General features: G+C 32.6%; 1 pseudogene; it reads left to right on the plus strand.

Annotated features, from left to right (window-relative positions):
• The first annotated feature begins 3,227 nt into the window (after positions 1-3,227).
• Positions 3,228-10,172, plus strand: LOC126728549 (fatty acyl-CoA reductase 2, chloroplastic-like; annotated as a pseudogene).
• Positions 10,173-16,596: the final 6,424 nt, after the last annotated feature.

The following is a 16,596-nucleotide window of genomic DNA, read 5'->3' on the forward strand; positions in this document are numbered from 1 at the left end:
ATAATTTGTGCTCTGTGGGACAATTAGCTGAATTAGGTTATCGCCTTGTTTTTTACTATTCTGGGTGTATTGTGCAGGATCCGAGGACGGGACAAGAGCTTGGGACCGGCCCTAGAGTTGGGCGTATGTTTCCCGTGGACAATCTTCATCTTCCACCTGTTGCTTCTATTTCTATTGCTGCTGCAGCTGCTGCAGTTTCTTCCTTACCATCTCTTGCACTTTGGCATTCTCGTCTTGGTCATGCATCATCTTCTCGGGTACAACAGTTAGCTTCTAGGGGTCTGTTGGGTTCTGTGTCCAAAGACAATTTTGATTGTACTTCATGTCAGTTAGGAAAACAACCAGCTTTACCTTTTAATAACAGTGAATCCATTTCTAATAGTATTTTTGAGTTAATTCATTCTGATGTTTGGGGACCTTCTTCTGTTGCTAGTATTGGTGGATCTCGATATTTTGTTGTCTTTATTGATGATTATTCTCGTTATAGTTGGATATTTCCTATGAAATCACGTTCTGAAATTTTACCAATATACAGCAACTTTGCCAAAATGGTTGAAACCCAATTCTCCAAACGTATCAAAACTTTTCGTTCTGATAATGCTCTTGAATATACTCAATATGCTTTTCAAGCTTTGTTACATTCCTATGGCACTGTGCATCATCTAACTTGTCCAGGTACCTCTCAGCAAAATGGTCGAGCCGAAAGAAAACTTCGTCATATTCTTGACACTGTTCGTGCTCTTCTTCTTTCTGCCAAAGTTCCTGTCCCATTTTGGGGTGAAGCTGCTCTTAATGCTGTTCATGCGATTAATCGCATTCCAAGTACTGTCATTCATAATCAGACTCCGTATGAGCGTCTCTTTGGGTCACCTCCTGATTATCATCACCTTCGATCCTTTGGATTTGCTTGTTTCGTTCTTCTTCAGCCTCATGAGCACAACAAACTTGAGCCTCGATCTAGACTTTGTTGTTTCCTTGGTTATGGCGAAACTCAAAAGGGGTATAGGTGTTATGATCCTGTCTCTCATCGTCTTCGTGTTTCTCGTAATGTTGTCTTTTGGGAACACCGATTGTTTGTTGAGCTCTCTCACTTTCGTTCTTCCTTGACTAACTCCTCTGTTTTAGAAATCTTTCCAGACGAGTCTCTTGTTCCATCTACAAATACTTTTGATCCTTCTTTGGACTTCTCTCCAGATATTTTTGATGCTTCTCCTAGACAGGTTGAAGATGAACAGGTTGATGACGAGCTACCCCACCTTGAGCCTGGGTCCCCTGCTCCTGCTCCGCCTGAAGATCCTCCACAAGACATTCCACATCGCCACTCAACCCGGGTAAGATCCATTCCTACACATTTACTTGACTATCATTGTTACACTGCCCTTGCTACACTTCACGAGCCTCAAACCTATCGTGAGGCCTCCACTGACCCTTTATGGCAGATTGCAATGAAAGAGGAACTTGATGCATTAACCAAAAACCATACCTGGGATCTGGTCACTCTCCCTCCTGGACAGTCTGTGGTTGGTTGTAAGTGGATCTATAAGATCAAGACTCGCTCTGATGGGTCCATTGAGCGCTACAAGGCTCGTCTTGTTGCAAAAGGTTTTACACAGGAGTATAGGATTGATTATGAAGAGACTTTTGCTCCAGTTGCTCGTATCTCATCTGTTCGTGCCCTCTTAGCTGTTGCTGCTGCTAGTAAATGGGATCTTTTTCAGATGGATGTTAAAAATGCTTTCCTTAATGGGGATTTGAGTGAAGCAGTCTATATGCAACCTCCTCCTGGTCTCTCTGTTGACTCAAACAAGGTTTGTCATTTTCGACGTGCACTTTATGGTCTTAAACAAGCTCCACGAGCTTGGTTTGCCAAGTTCAGCTCCACTATCTTTCGCTTGGGTTACACTGCCAGTCCGTATGATTCTGCCTTATTTCTTCGTCGTACTGATAAAGGCACCATTTTGCTTCTTCTATATGTGGATGATATGATCATAACTGGTGATGACCTCAGTGGCTTTCAAGAACTCAAGGATTTTCTCAGTCAGCAATTTGAGATGAAAGATCTTGGACATCTCAGTTATTTCTTGGGTCTTGAAATTACTCATTCCACAGATGGTCTTTATATTACTCAAGCCAAGTATGCTTCTGACCTTTTATCTTGAGCTGGACTCACTGACAGCAAGACTGTTGACACTCCGGTTGAACTTAATGCGCATTTGACACCCTCGGGGGGGAAACCATTGTCTAATCCTTCTCTTTACAGACGATTGGTTGGCAGCCTAGTTTATCTCACAGTTACTCGTCCAGACATCTCCTATGCTGTTCATCAGGTGAGCCAGTATCTGTCTGCTCCACGATCTACTCACTATGCTGCTGTTCTGCGCATTCTTCGATATCTGAAGGGCACTCTCTTCCATGGCCTTTTCTACTCAGCTTAGTCTCCTCTTGTACTTCGTGCATTTTCTGATACTGATTGGGCAGGGGATCCCACTGATCGCAGGTCCACTACAGGTTATTGCTTTCTCCTTGTTCTTCTTTGATTTCTTGGCGAAGTAAGAAACAAACTTTTGTGGCCCGCTCTAGTACTGAAGCAGAATATTGTGCCCTTGCTGATACCACATCTGAGCTCCTTTGGCTACGATGGCTTCTTAAGGATTTGGGTGTGTCCACCTCCTCTGCTACTCCCCTTTATTGTGACAACCAGAGTGCCATTCATATTGCTCACAATGATGTCTTTCATGAACGGACTAAACACATCGAGATTGATTGTCATTTTATCCGTTATCATCTTGTCCATAGTGCTCTTAAGCTCTTCTCCGTCTCCTCCAAAGATCAACTTGCAGATATCTTCACCAAGTCACTTCCTAAGAGACGCACTCGTGATTTAGTTGACAACCTCAAGTTGGTCTCACATCCACCTTGAGTTTGAGGGGGGCTGTTAATGTATATTATATTATATTATGGGCTTTAGGCCCAATTACCTTTATTGTATAGCACACTTGTACTTGTACTACACTTTACTTGTACCGCACACTTACGCCTCCTATATAAGGCTCTGATGTATATTCTCTCATTATGAAATACAATACAATCTTCCAGTATTTCTAACAGAGACAATGGTGGTCTATTCAAAGAAAATCACGTGAATTTCATTCCTCACGTAGCTTCATGCCATCTATATAAACTCTCCATTCCCTTCATTTTATCTCATCAGCTACAAGATAGTCTCTAGTTATATATAAAGAGGCCCCGAGCTTCTCCATTGTATAGAACATAAGGTACATCTAAATTAAGCAACTTACTGAGGTAGTCTTTTGAAAAATTATAATGAGTTTTCTCCAAAGTTTCGTGTCCACGGCATCTGTGCCTTATAAATCCTATTCTCGATCTCTCACCAGTACTCATGCAATCCCTTATGGTACTTCAATCCCTGTCCTCACTACCACAAAAAGTTATCATTGCTACCATCACTACAATAGTACCAGAACTTCTGAAACTGGAAGAACTTTTAGAGTGGTTTGTTGCGAAAACAAAGAAAATGCCGGAGGTGATAGTATTGCCATTGTTAGTTATCTTCAAGGCAAGAACTATCTTATCACAGGCGCAACTGGATTTCTAGCCAAAGGTATTGCTTTCTTTTGCATTAAGTCTTACATACCTTAAAAACATAAGGCTAATTTGGTTTTTTTTTTTTTCTTTTTTTTCCTTTAATTTTTAATTTTAAGAACATAAACAAATTTAGAAACTTGATGTTTCTAAGTAGTTATGTTTTTCTTAAACTGAAAACAAAATAAAAACAAAAAATAAATTAGTACACCATTAATATTTAACCGGGCCCGCTTTACACTTACGCTCAACGCCCCATGTTACGTTCACAATAATTTCACAACAATTTTTACTTAGTAAGTTATTATTAGTGATAAAAAAATTGAAGTGAGTGATGAGCTCAAATTTGAACCAATAATAACTTACCATTAAAGATTTTTGTGAAAACTGTTATGAAAACATTGTGAACATAGCATTCCTCAAAAAAATATAAGCGATTTTTGTATAGACCTCCAAAATATTGAGCTGTACACAGTTTCACCCAAAAAAAAAAATGTTGTAAATGTGTTGAATAATCATTAACTATCAATTTTTCTAATAACTTAAGGGATATTTGTGCTACAATAATTTTATCCTTAAGCTCCTCAAGGAGATTTTTTGATTGGCTCCTGCAATAAGTTAGGATACCCAGATTGTTGAACTTATTGTGCCCACATTTATTTTACTCTACTACATATCTAGATTATTCTAAATATCATATGATACAACATCTTGTTAGTGGAAAAAACTTAGGTACGTAGTCAGCTCTGAATTCTCACAAAGGGTGTGGGCCCCATGGTGGGACCCATGGGGCTCACCTTTTTGTGAGAGCCCAGAACAGTACTCCAAAACTACTTAAGAATTTCCTGTTGTTAGTTTATCTAACATATTCAGTTGTGCAGCTTTTATTGAGAAGATGTTACGTACAGTGCCTGATGTGGGGAGAATCTTTCTGTTGATCAAGGCAAAGAATAAAGAAGCTGCTATCCACAGACTTAAAACTGAAGTATGATGCACATAATGATTTACTTTTTGTTTCTTTATGTGTGTGTTCATAGTGGACAGACTGGAAAATGAAGTATGCTGTGTAAAGATGCTTGTTACGTTTTTGTTTTTGTTTTTTTGGTGTTTGAGCATAGTTAATTAAACCCTATTCAATCTGGTCTGTTGGATCAATAACTCAGTGAACTTGTATCTAATTTGGTACAGTTGTTTAACTAGTACAATCTAATAAAATCCAACAATTTTTAGTAACCCGGGCAACTCAAACAACTTGTTTTCACCTAGCTGATTTTGTAATTTTAAACAAATTTACCTTAATAAGTTCATTAGAATATTGTTTCCTAGTTTAGAGTGTGGTGAAAATGAAAGATTTTAAAGTGAAGATAATGTTTGACTTTTCATTAAAAAACTTTCACCTGTTTAAAATTGTGAGTTAGAAAATTTTTTTAAACAGAAATTAATTACTGACTCAGTAATTTTAAACAAGTGGAAGTTTTCTAGTAGAATGGTGGACAAGTAACATGGTCCACCAGAGGACTGTATAATTTCTCCAATTAGTAAGATATGATATAAGCATAGAATATGACTTTTGAGTTTAAGATATGTTGTTATTACTAGAATTTTAAGACATGGTGTAATAAAATTTTATTCAGCAAAGACTTGACTAAAATTCTATGACATTTTTTTATTTCAAATATTTTTCGGAATTTACTTTTGAAACCTTGAGTTTGGATTATTTAGTGGCTTCTTTTTTACACCTAATTTTGATTAAAAATTTAGGCATGCCTATTGTAAATTTATTTTAATTTTACATATTTGTTTTATGATTTTGCAAACTTATTTAAATTATTTAATTTTTTATTTAGTCATACGGTTCAACTGGTAGCCCACTAGTTGAATCAGTGACAAAATAACCCAATAATTGAAGAAGTGACCCAATGACTTGGCTCTTAAACTGAGTTAGTGTCCAGTCGAGGTTTATATAATAACTGTGTTTGAGTATACTTTTCTATAAAATAAAAGAACTTCTAAATCTTCGTTGATAATCTCAGAGATTTAATTATGGTGATTAGATTTTAGAGTCGGAACTTTTCAAATGCTTGGAACAAATGCATGGGAAATCCTTCAAGGCTTTCATGATGAGGAAGCTGGTTCCAGTAGCTGGGAATGTTTGTGAATCCAATCTGGGGATGGATCCCTATACAGCTAATGAAATCGCAAAGGAAGTTGATGTGATCATAAATTCAGCCGCCAATACAACTTTAGACGAAAGGTTTCACTCAATCTAGCTTGAATGTGCATTTCTTTTTAAAAGGTTGTTTTAACATTTTTTTTTTTTTTTGGTTTTCTTGGTGTTCTCATAAAATTGAATCTTAAATTGTTGTTATATATATATATATAGGTATGATGTTGCTCTCAACACCAACACAAGAGGACCTTCTCGACTCCTAGGTTTTACAAAGAAGTGCAAAAAACTTAGCCTTTTCTTGCATGTATCAACTAGTATGCAACTAAGCATAAGCTGCTCTAAATATAAATATATACATTTATATCATAGCAATGATTTTTAAGTGTTGCTTTGTTACACAGCATATGTCAATGGGGAGAGACAAGGATTAATTATGGAGAAACCTTTCCACATAGGACAGACAATAGCAGAGGAAAGTGCCACCTCGGAAACCCTTCCAAAATCTATCCCAGTGTTGGATATCATTGCTGAAATAGAGTTGGCTTCAGATTTGAAATTATTTGTGCATGAAAATGTTGTTGCTCAAAAGATGAAAGAATTGGGTTTGCAAAGGCAACGAACTATGCTTTAATGTTCAATTAGAAATGCAACATTAATCAGTCAAAACCAAAAAAAAAAATTTCCTACCTAATGCAGGCAAAAAGCTACAATTTGCAAAACGTGCACGTCTATTTCAACAAATAAGCATTAAATCCACAGGAATTTACTTAAATCTATGAGAACTCTGGAATCCACACCCAAAAAAAAAAAAAAAGAGGGGGAAAAACATTTTAGAACATGTTAATAAAAGACTAAATGCCTAGTGGGTTATGACCACTAATTTATTAAAAAAGAAGTTACATAACGGTTAGGAGCAAGGTGGTCGATAACATACCGTACCGGCTGGTATCGCTAGTATGTACCGCACCGGTACATGCACTGGTATTGAAACGTAAACATTTCGTACTAGTTTAAATACCAATCATACCAGTTGATTTTGGGTGTTTCGGTTGGTACTAGGCGTACCGACTGGTACGAAGATAAGCTTGCTTTTTCTTTTTCTTTTTTTTTAAATTTTTTAATTTTTGAATTTTTGTAAGGACAAAATGGTAACTTACTTGCATTAACTTATTAGAATTATTTGTTTTCTTAGTATGCTAAAGTCTAAAGTCTAAAACCATGAATAATTTGTTCTGAATTGAGGTAATGTTTTGTAGTAAACTTTTATTTTTATTATAATATATATATATATATATGTATATTTATAAATATAAAAAATAACAGCAAACCCGAAATGGTACACCGGTATTAACAGGTAACGAAATATATTGTTCCACTGGTCAAACCAATACAGCCTCCGATATGAGATTAACTCCCTTGGTTAGGAGACCCATTAGAAACCCTAGAAAACCTTAGTTCATGTTAAGCATGAAATTAAGCTTAAAAAATATGAAAATCTGTCTAAGAATGGTAAAGTTGTGAAAATCACATAATAAGATACTATTGACCATGGAAAATGTTCCAATGCCTTATTTTTACTTTTTTAAAAAATAATTACAATATGAAAAATTACCATAAATAAAAAGTTTATCTAATAATCGAATGTTTAAATGAACGGAATTTGCCCAAAAAGCAAAGTAGGTCATGATAAAAAGCAATGAGTTTCAATCTTCATGAGTCATGACAATTTCGTCCAGGTCATATAATTCCATTGCTAAGCCGGTAGATTTCTATTAGTTTTAACATCCATAAGCTTAATTGCAAGTTTGTCAGTGCTCATGTTCACCTAATCAATATACTCTTTTTCACTGTAATAGAGCAAAAATCTTTGGATGGCAAAACACTTATTTGTTCACCAAGGCCATGGGAGAGATGCTATTAAATGGCATGAGAGGAGATATTCCACTAGTCATCATCCGCCCAAGTGTAATTGAGAGCTCCATCAAAGAGCCTTTCCCAGGATGGATACAGGGAAGCAGGTACTTTAATTTTTTAACCTTCACAAAAATATATTCTCTTTGAAGCTTGCTAGAATAACGCTTTACATGTTAAATTCACCATTTCATAACAATTTAATTTTTAGGATAACTAGTAATTTAATAAAATTCCTTTAATATCATATATAATTAACTATACCTTTCTTTTTTTCTTAATTATATATACATAAACAAATCAGAATGTTGGATCCATTGATCTTATCCTATGGTAAAGGCGGCTCCCAGGATTTCTTGGAGACCCAAAAACAGTTATAGACGTGGTAATTTGCTACCCTTCTTTTTTTTTTTTTTTTCTTTTTTTCGCATTATTAATTGGTTTGATATACCATACAATTCTTTTTCTTTCACTTTTCACTAAGAATTGAATCATGAATGCTTTAGGTTCCTTTGGACATGGTTGTCAACGCGTCCATAGCAGCCATAGCAAAGCATGGGATAGCTGCGAAACCTGAATTAAATGTCTACCACGTTGGGTCATCTGCTGTAAACCCGCTTTTGGTTCATGATTTATTCAAGTTTTCTTGCAATCACTTCACTTGTTCTCCATTAATGAACTCGGAAAGGACAAACATACGCATCAATGAAATGAAGTTTTTCAATTCAATGGACAATTTCGCGTCATACATTTCGGATGAAATAGTTCAAAGAAGTGGACTAATGGATACAACCATTACAGACTCCAAGTTGCGAGGCAAGCTGGAAATAAAACGCAAGAAGATAGTGGAGCATGTTGTTCACTTGGCTAAAATTTATGAGCCATATATGTTCTATAGGGGAAGGTAATGTCTTTAACTTTGGAATCCTCACACACGCACACATATTATTGTGACTCTAATTCATTCATTTCAGCATTTGACAATAAGATGTTGAGAACTAGGACTAAAAAAAAAAAAAAGAAATGTTAACGAGTGCCCTTAGGATATTGGTTAAGAATCTAGTTAAAGAAAGTTTTTATGGAAAAAGAAAAAAAATATATATATATATATTAATTTAACAATCTTTTTCATTTCCCATAAAAGTGATGTCAAAACTTTCCTAAAATAGATTGCTAACGAGATAATGGAAGGTTTCAAGGTCAACCACAAATAAATTCCTCTAGTCACCTAAGCAAGAATCATACAAGTGCTTAGGACTTTTCAAAATTTTTAAATCGTCACAAGAATTGAGACATTATTAGTAGTAAATTTTCACAAATGAATGAATTAACCAGGGTAAATAGTATAAAGCTTCTTTTGAAGCTTGGCTTGTATGTCTCCAATTTATTTCTCAGTTGCATACTACATAGAGCATTTGTCCACGTACATGACATTAAAATACCATACATTATCTACAGAAGTAGTAATAACCTCCTCTCCAAGCTTACATCTACGGACAATACCAACCAAAATTGATTATCAATAATAGGTATTACAACTATAAATAAACTCTCACAAAAGAAATCTCAAACATAAACTACCCTAATTAAACACCCAAAGATATTGATATCTTCACATTAAAACAGTAGAGTCCAGACAAAGCTTAGTCTTTACAGGACAAAATTTTGCAATATGAGATTGGCACAAGGCAAAACTTTGCTCCTAAGCCTCACACACAAAATTTAGCTACACCACCGCCTCATATATCTGGATTGGCACACCTTACTTTTCCTTTTCAATAATGGGATTACCATCTTTGATCAAATTAGTGCACATCTTTAATATTCTTATAATCAATGTGAAATTTCAAAATCAGTAAGTAATTTTCTAAACTTCACCTATCATGGGCGTGACTTAACAAAAACAATAGGTTTCTATAAACTGTTCTCTAAAACCACCATCCAAATCAAAGGCACAATTGATTGTTATTGATCTTAAATCAGAATAAAACTAATTATAGACATAACTAGTCTTTAGAAAGTCCAAGGTGATTGCAATCCATACATCACTTTGTGTGTTTGCTCAAAATTCTTTCTGCTTATTTCACTAATGGTATAATTAAGCCCATAACATTGTTGCTTTCCTCTAGTTATTACTTACGAATGGTTTGTTGAGCTACGGTTACAAATGATTTGCTACCGGGTTTGACAATCAAAATACCCAGAAATTGATGGAAGGCATGTCATTGGAAGAGATGAGGGACTTTGGATTCAACGTAGGCAGCATAAACTGGGAGGATTACATATTGAATGTTCATATTCCAGGTTTTAGAAGGCATGTATTGAAAGGAAGACTTGTATTCTAATATTTATTCTTTTGTTACCAGGATCCCCATACCTTGATAGGGTGTTGGGGATTCTTGCATTTGCGTTTATTGTACCACTTGAATATTGTCCAAAGAAGACTATGAAGTCTGTGATACGTGCATTATCATTCTCAAATTAATATTGGGATTCCTTTATGTTAAATATTAGCATTGATACATCATGTTGAATATGCTAGTATAGATGCGGAAGCGAAAGTATAAAGTATAAAATACAATAACACATGAGGGTTACGTGGTTCAGCCTAACGGCCTACATCCACGGAGGAGGGCTACATCAATAATATATTATAGTGTAGTACAAATCCTACGTTACAATGAAATCATAACATGTGTATATATAGTAGACTAAACCCTAGACTAATAGACTTCTAGTACAAATAGGAGACTTGGCTTGCACACAAAGTAAAATTAGGCTTGGGCCTATACTAATGGGCTAATATATCTCTAACACCCCCTCTCAAACTCAAGATAGAAGCTTGATGAAATCTTGAGATTTGATAAGGTTGAGAAGATCCCTTAAATGAAGTTTGGCTCTTATACCATATTAAATATTAGCATTGATACATCATGTTGAATATGCTAGTATAGATGCGGAAGCGAAAGGAACACAGTAACACATGAGGGTTACGTGGTTCAGCCTAACGGCCTACATCCACGGAGGAAACCCTAAATGGTTACATCATTAATATATTATAGTATAGTACAAATCCTACGTTACAATAAAATTATAACATGTGTATATATAGTAGACTAAACCCTAGACTAATAGACTTCTAGTACAAATAGGAGACTTGGCTTGTACACAAAGTAGAATTAGGCTTGGGTCTATGCTAATGGACTAATATATCTCTAACACTTTACAAATAATAATAATAAAGTAATATTGGGATGATTCATCTTGTGTGATGTGTCATGTCTTGGATGGAAGAGTATTACAATTTTTTTTAAAGAAAGAAACACATACACCCGAAACCTAATATAGCAGAATGGGTCTCTAGTCGTAGGGAGGTTTCATTTGTTGCAAGTGACACTCGAACAAGGACGGTAGGTTAGCTAGCGTGTAAACGGTCACTGGCATGCAGTCGAATCTGTTTCTGTGTGGTTGTTGAAGATGGTCTGTGACGAGGGATCTCCTACCAGTGTTCTACTTTGCATTTCAAAATATTAGAAGATACATTCAAACTTCTAAGAATATTATTATTGTCAGTGAATCTCTTGAGATATTGAGAAACTCTTCTATTAATCATAAACATCAAAGAATATTATTATTGTCGGTGAATCTCTTGAGATATTAAGAAACTCTTTTATTAATCATAAACATTGACTCACTTCAAAAAAAAAGAAATCATAAACATTAACTTACCTAAATCTATATCTATATTTATGCATGTCTAAAAGTTGAAGCATAGTATTTGTATTGCTATTTCTGTTGAGTCATATCAGCGACCATATTATTATTTTCTTTCCATTAGTAAACAAAATTATTTTATTTTCACTCTTTTTATATTAGTCTTTTAATTATTCCATAGTTTTCACCTCAGCTTCCATAACACCCCTGACTTCCTATCTCCATTATTTTCAACTTCTCATGTAAGCTGAAGGTAATCCTAACATTTGTAGTTCTATGTTTTTGCGTGTTTGATAAAATGATCATAATAAGGATTAAAAAAAAGGTGATCATGTTCATGGAGAAGAACAAATAGAGGAAGAAAAAATGTTGAAGACTACTGTTATGTTAATAAACTTCATTCATAAATGGGTTTTCAACTCTAAGAAAAATCCCTAAGTTGTGTTTCATTGGATTTATTGTAACAATGAAGGTAATAAAAAGAATATTAAGCAACAATAATTTTGATTCATCGTCCTCTTCTCCATTAACATATGTTAGTACCTCACTTTTGCAACCAGTGACATCCTAAGCATTTAGGTCCCTGAAAAATTTAAACTATCTCCAAAACTAGAGCCCAAATTCATCATCGATTAGCTTCAATGAAAAGAAAGCAAGGAACCAATATTTGATAAAGAATTCAAATGTTCTAGCAGTTGTGGGTTTTTCTTTTCTTTACCCCTGAGGTTTCAAAAGCTAAAATAAAAAACAAAGATTTGCATAATTTATACTTCATATTGGGATGCATCTCACCAAAAAAATGACAAGACATATAATATACATACTTATATTACAAATAATCTTTATTTTCATTATCCACATCTTCTTTGCCAAAATATAATAAACTATGTAAAAATTGTGACTCTAATAATAATATAGTAGTTTAGTAAAAACAAGTCAAAGTCCTTTCTAAAATGGTTCACCAAATATAGAAGTTATCAAAAATTATAAGAATGTCTCTTTGTTGGCCTAGGTTTATTTGTTATTTGATGTATAATAATTGTAAAATTACATTTCAAAAATTGTGTATATGTCTCTATATTTTTTGTTTAGTAAACTTTATTAATTTTTTAGAAATTTAATATATTATTTATGTTTTAATTAATTACGAAATCATCTTTTTAAACCATGAATTTTAAAGATGATCCAATATACAAAGTCATTATCAATATGTTTTTTTTATTCAACAAAAGTAAAATTTTATGATTCACGATCTGATCCAACGATCTGAGGATCCTATAATATTTACATAATTGGATACCAATTTTAACAACCTTGTAGACAAACATAGATCAAATCAATATATATATAAACAAACAAAACATTTGACTTTTTGTTGACCAATACTCATTGCATCACGTGGCTATATAAATTAATGCCACATATACATTTAAATACACAGAAACAGTTGTGCCTTTTCATTTTTCAATAAACATATTTTTGGTCAATAAACACTTTTTCATTCAATATGCACATTTTCGGTCAATAGACACATTTTGGTATATCCAATATTAAGGGTTATGACATTTTAATAGACACCTAGTATATCAAATTTGAAAGGTTATGATATTTCTTACATATATTAAATAAAATAACATATATTACAACCTATCTTATATATACCTTTATATACAACATAAATTATTCTAGAGACGCAACATTTTGTCTCTTATTCCTTCCCACAAAAAACTAATAAATAAAATAACATTGTTTTCTTCTTCCTAATTAATAAAACTTTGTACTTTTCTTTCAATATATATTTTTTTTTAATTTCATGCATTTCTTTTTACTACTCCAACTAAAAAATAATGGATTTTTCTTCCCAGAAACTCACTCAATAGCTATTCTCGTTCATCGCATGGATTAACGACTAGTATATATAAAAACAGAAACCTCATACAAGAGTGCATGAGATCCTGCCATGTAATTTTGCATTTAACATTTTAAGTATTAAAAACAAAAGAAAAAATAATGATAATTAAAGACTAATAGTAATAACTAACCAAATAAGGTTCTAGGAAGAGATAGAGAGACACGAAAATGTTGTGGATTATTAAATGAAATGAAATATTTCAGTATTACCAAAATAAAAGACCTGAGATTGACAAAGCATTTGTAAGAGAGTGAAAGAAGAATCTGTGGGGCCTCTACCACTATCAAGCCACCAAAACCCCCTATAAGTAATTTTTTTTTCTTTTTTTCTTTTTAAATTATGGGCTTAAATATGATTTAGGCTTGGGTAATTTGGTTGAACAGTTTTTTTTTTTTTCTTTTGGTATAAAAGTGGAGAGAATATTTATTGCGCAATATAAAGTCATATTCTACTATGGTTTTAAATCATTTATAAGACACTACATACACACTTGCCCACACCATGTCTTAATATCTCACTATTGATGAGTGAAAGATGGTGAGAGAGTTGGATATACTTTCATTTCATGATAGGTAATCTATGAACACAACACAAATTAGTTGATTTTTATGGTCCTATTACTCTTTAGCATTTATTTTTGGTTTCATGATTTTCTTAAAAAATTAATCTTACCTTAAGAAGGCTACAAATGTGTAGTGAAACCACTAATTTTTAATACGCCAAAATGTATATGTTTCTTTGATCTAATTTAGTTTACATTTTCTTTATAATATATATACAGTATTATCCAAAACTATCTTACATAAAATATCATAAAATTATCTGTGTATCGCACGAACAACTTACTAGTCTATATATATCTAAAAATTGAAGTGTAGCATTTAATGTTGCTGCACTCTTGTTGAGCCACATTAGCGTCATATCATCAACCTATTTTCAACATTTTCTCTCTCCTTTTAAATTATTTTTCTCCTTATTAGTTTCCCACTTTACAATTACATATTCTCCAACATTTACTTACTTTTACCTTTTTATCTCCCTGCTACTCTATACTTTAACCGTACAATTTCTTCATCCCTTTATCTTCATTTTATTTTAACTCTTCTTCTCCCCATTTTTTTACTATAAAATTTTGTTTTTTCTCTTCCATTCAGTCCATATTTTTCTCACACAAAAAGGTGAATACTCTCTCTCTCACACACAAAAATTTGACTCTTCTTTCTCTTGATGGATTTTTAATTCTTTATTACACCTCTAATTTAGATTGATGACTTTTTATTTTTAACTCTACTTTAAGTTGTTATGACTTGGTTATATTTTAATTTTTTTTATCTTTTTTTTTTTTTTGTTACATGTTATCCTATGAAATTACAGAATGATTCAATGTTATTCTAATATATATCATGATTTGGATAATTTGGTATTTACAACTATACATTTTCTTTTGAATATTCTTCTACTCATCTTCTTTTATATAATTTTGTTATTTGTCTCACATTCTCTTCCAAAAAAATGTGATTATTTTCTCTCTCTCTCTCTCTTATTAATTCTTTCTTGCAACTCTACTTTAGATTGATGATTTTTTTTTTTTTTTTTTTTTTTTTTTTTGTGCCTCTACTTTTGGATTGATACACTTTAGTGGTGTGTTTTTTGAGTTATTTATCACATGTACTCTCTATCCCTCTTATAGTTTTAATTTGAATTAATTTTTAGATATTTTAGAAGTGAGAATTTGAGTTTATATCAAAATACAATCTACATAATTATGTATTTGAATGTATCTATAAATTATTTGAATAATATCAATTGTAAATTTGTGGTGAGGTTTGGTTATCATGATAATCTTCTTAAGAGAATGAGAAATTCAAATAATTAATTTTGCAACTTAAAAATTTTAGTTGTAGAAAAAAAAAAAAAACCATAACAAACTATACAAAAGTTTGAATAATATAGATCACTTGAAAAAAGAATAGTATTTCTATCTTTTATCACAAAAAAAATGGAATAATATCAATCAAATTAATGCACCTAAGTTTTTCCAAAAAAAAACTCAAAATAATAGAATGATATATTTGTAGAGATGGAGAGATGAAAAATAATTTTAGAAATGATATCTCCAATATGTTTTGAAGAAAAATCATACATTATACCAAGCTACAAAATAGTTGTCTATTCCCACGCATCATGTAGATCTGTGACTAGTTCTATATAATTTGTTAAAACTTTAATACAATTAGTTTAGGTGTGGTACTTTTCATAAAAAAAGTTTAAGTTTTGTAATTTACTTTTGCGTTGACCAATAAGCTACACAATTGAATATAATTAATATTTACAAAAAGATAATATTGTTTTGCTTTATTGCTAAGTAATATATATTCGGTTGAATTCAATGAAAAGCTACCTACAATAATTAAAAGAACTGCATCTAAATTTTATCTTTATACTTTTTATTAAAACAAGTGAATTACAGTATTTTCTCATTCAATGTTTCTGAACGAAGCAATCCTCCCATAGTCCCATTTTAAAACACAAAGACCATATGCCTGCTTTAAGTTGGAAGCCACAATTTCACCTTCTGAGCAAAGTTAATAAGTGTAGCAAGTATGTGTGGTTGGAAGTCTACATACACTTTCTTGATAATTTTTTTGAGTGATGTGAATGATTCTAATATTTTTATTATATTTTTTTATTTATAAATAATACTAATTAGATTTATTATCACGTCAATTCATAAGTTTTTATAATAAATTGATAGTAACTTTTTTTAATAATTTTTTTAATACCAATTTATGGATAAGTTTGTGGTATTTTTCATATGTAGGGAACTTCTATTGCATTACGTCCTGTATTCTTAAAATGAATACACGAAATGCATCATCATAACTCAAACTCATAACTAATTTGCTTGTCCTTGTAGCTGCCACTCAAGTATTCAAAGAGCTATTGTTCAACCAAGGTATAGTTGAATATATTGTGTTCAACTTCATTTCCACTTTGCCACTGCATTTGAGATTAGTTAAACAAGATGCATTCACCTAAATAAGATTTAAAGTCGAACAAAGCAAAACTTTTCTTCATTAGCCTACTGAATCCTATGTTATTGATATGGTGCAGTTTGAGGAACCCCCTCTTCTATAGCAAAGCTTATATGTGATGATTTTGGCAATATACATAAATAAAAGTGACTTAACATCTTACTCCGCCCAAAAAAAAGTCATCAATTTCTTAACCTTAACAAGGCAAGTTGTCAGTAAATATTATCCATTGTGAATGTTATCATTGATTT

The sequence above is a fragment of the Quercus robur genome, chromosome 5 (assembly GCF_932294415.1).
Source record: "Quercus robur chromosome 5, dhQueRobu3.1, whole genome shotgun sequence".
Taxonomy (NCBI): Eukaryota; Viridiplantae; Streptophyta; class Magnoliopsida; order Fagales; family Fagaceae; genus Quercus; species Quercus robur.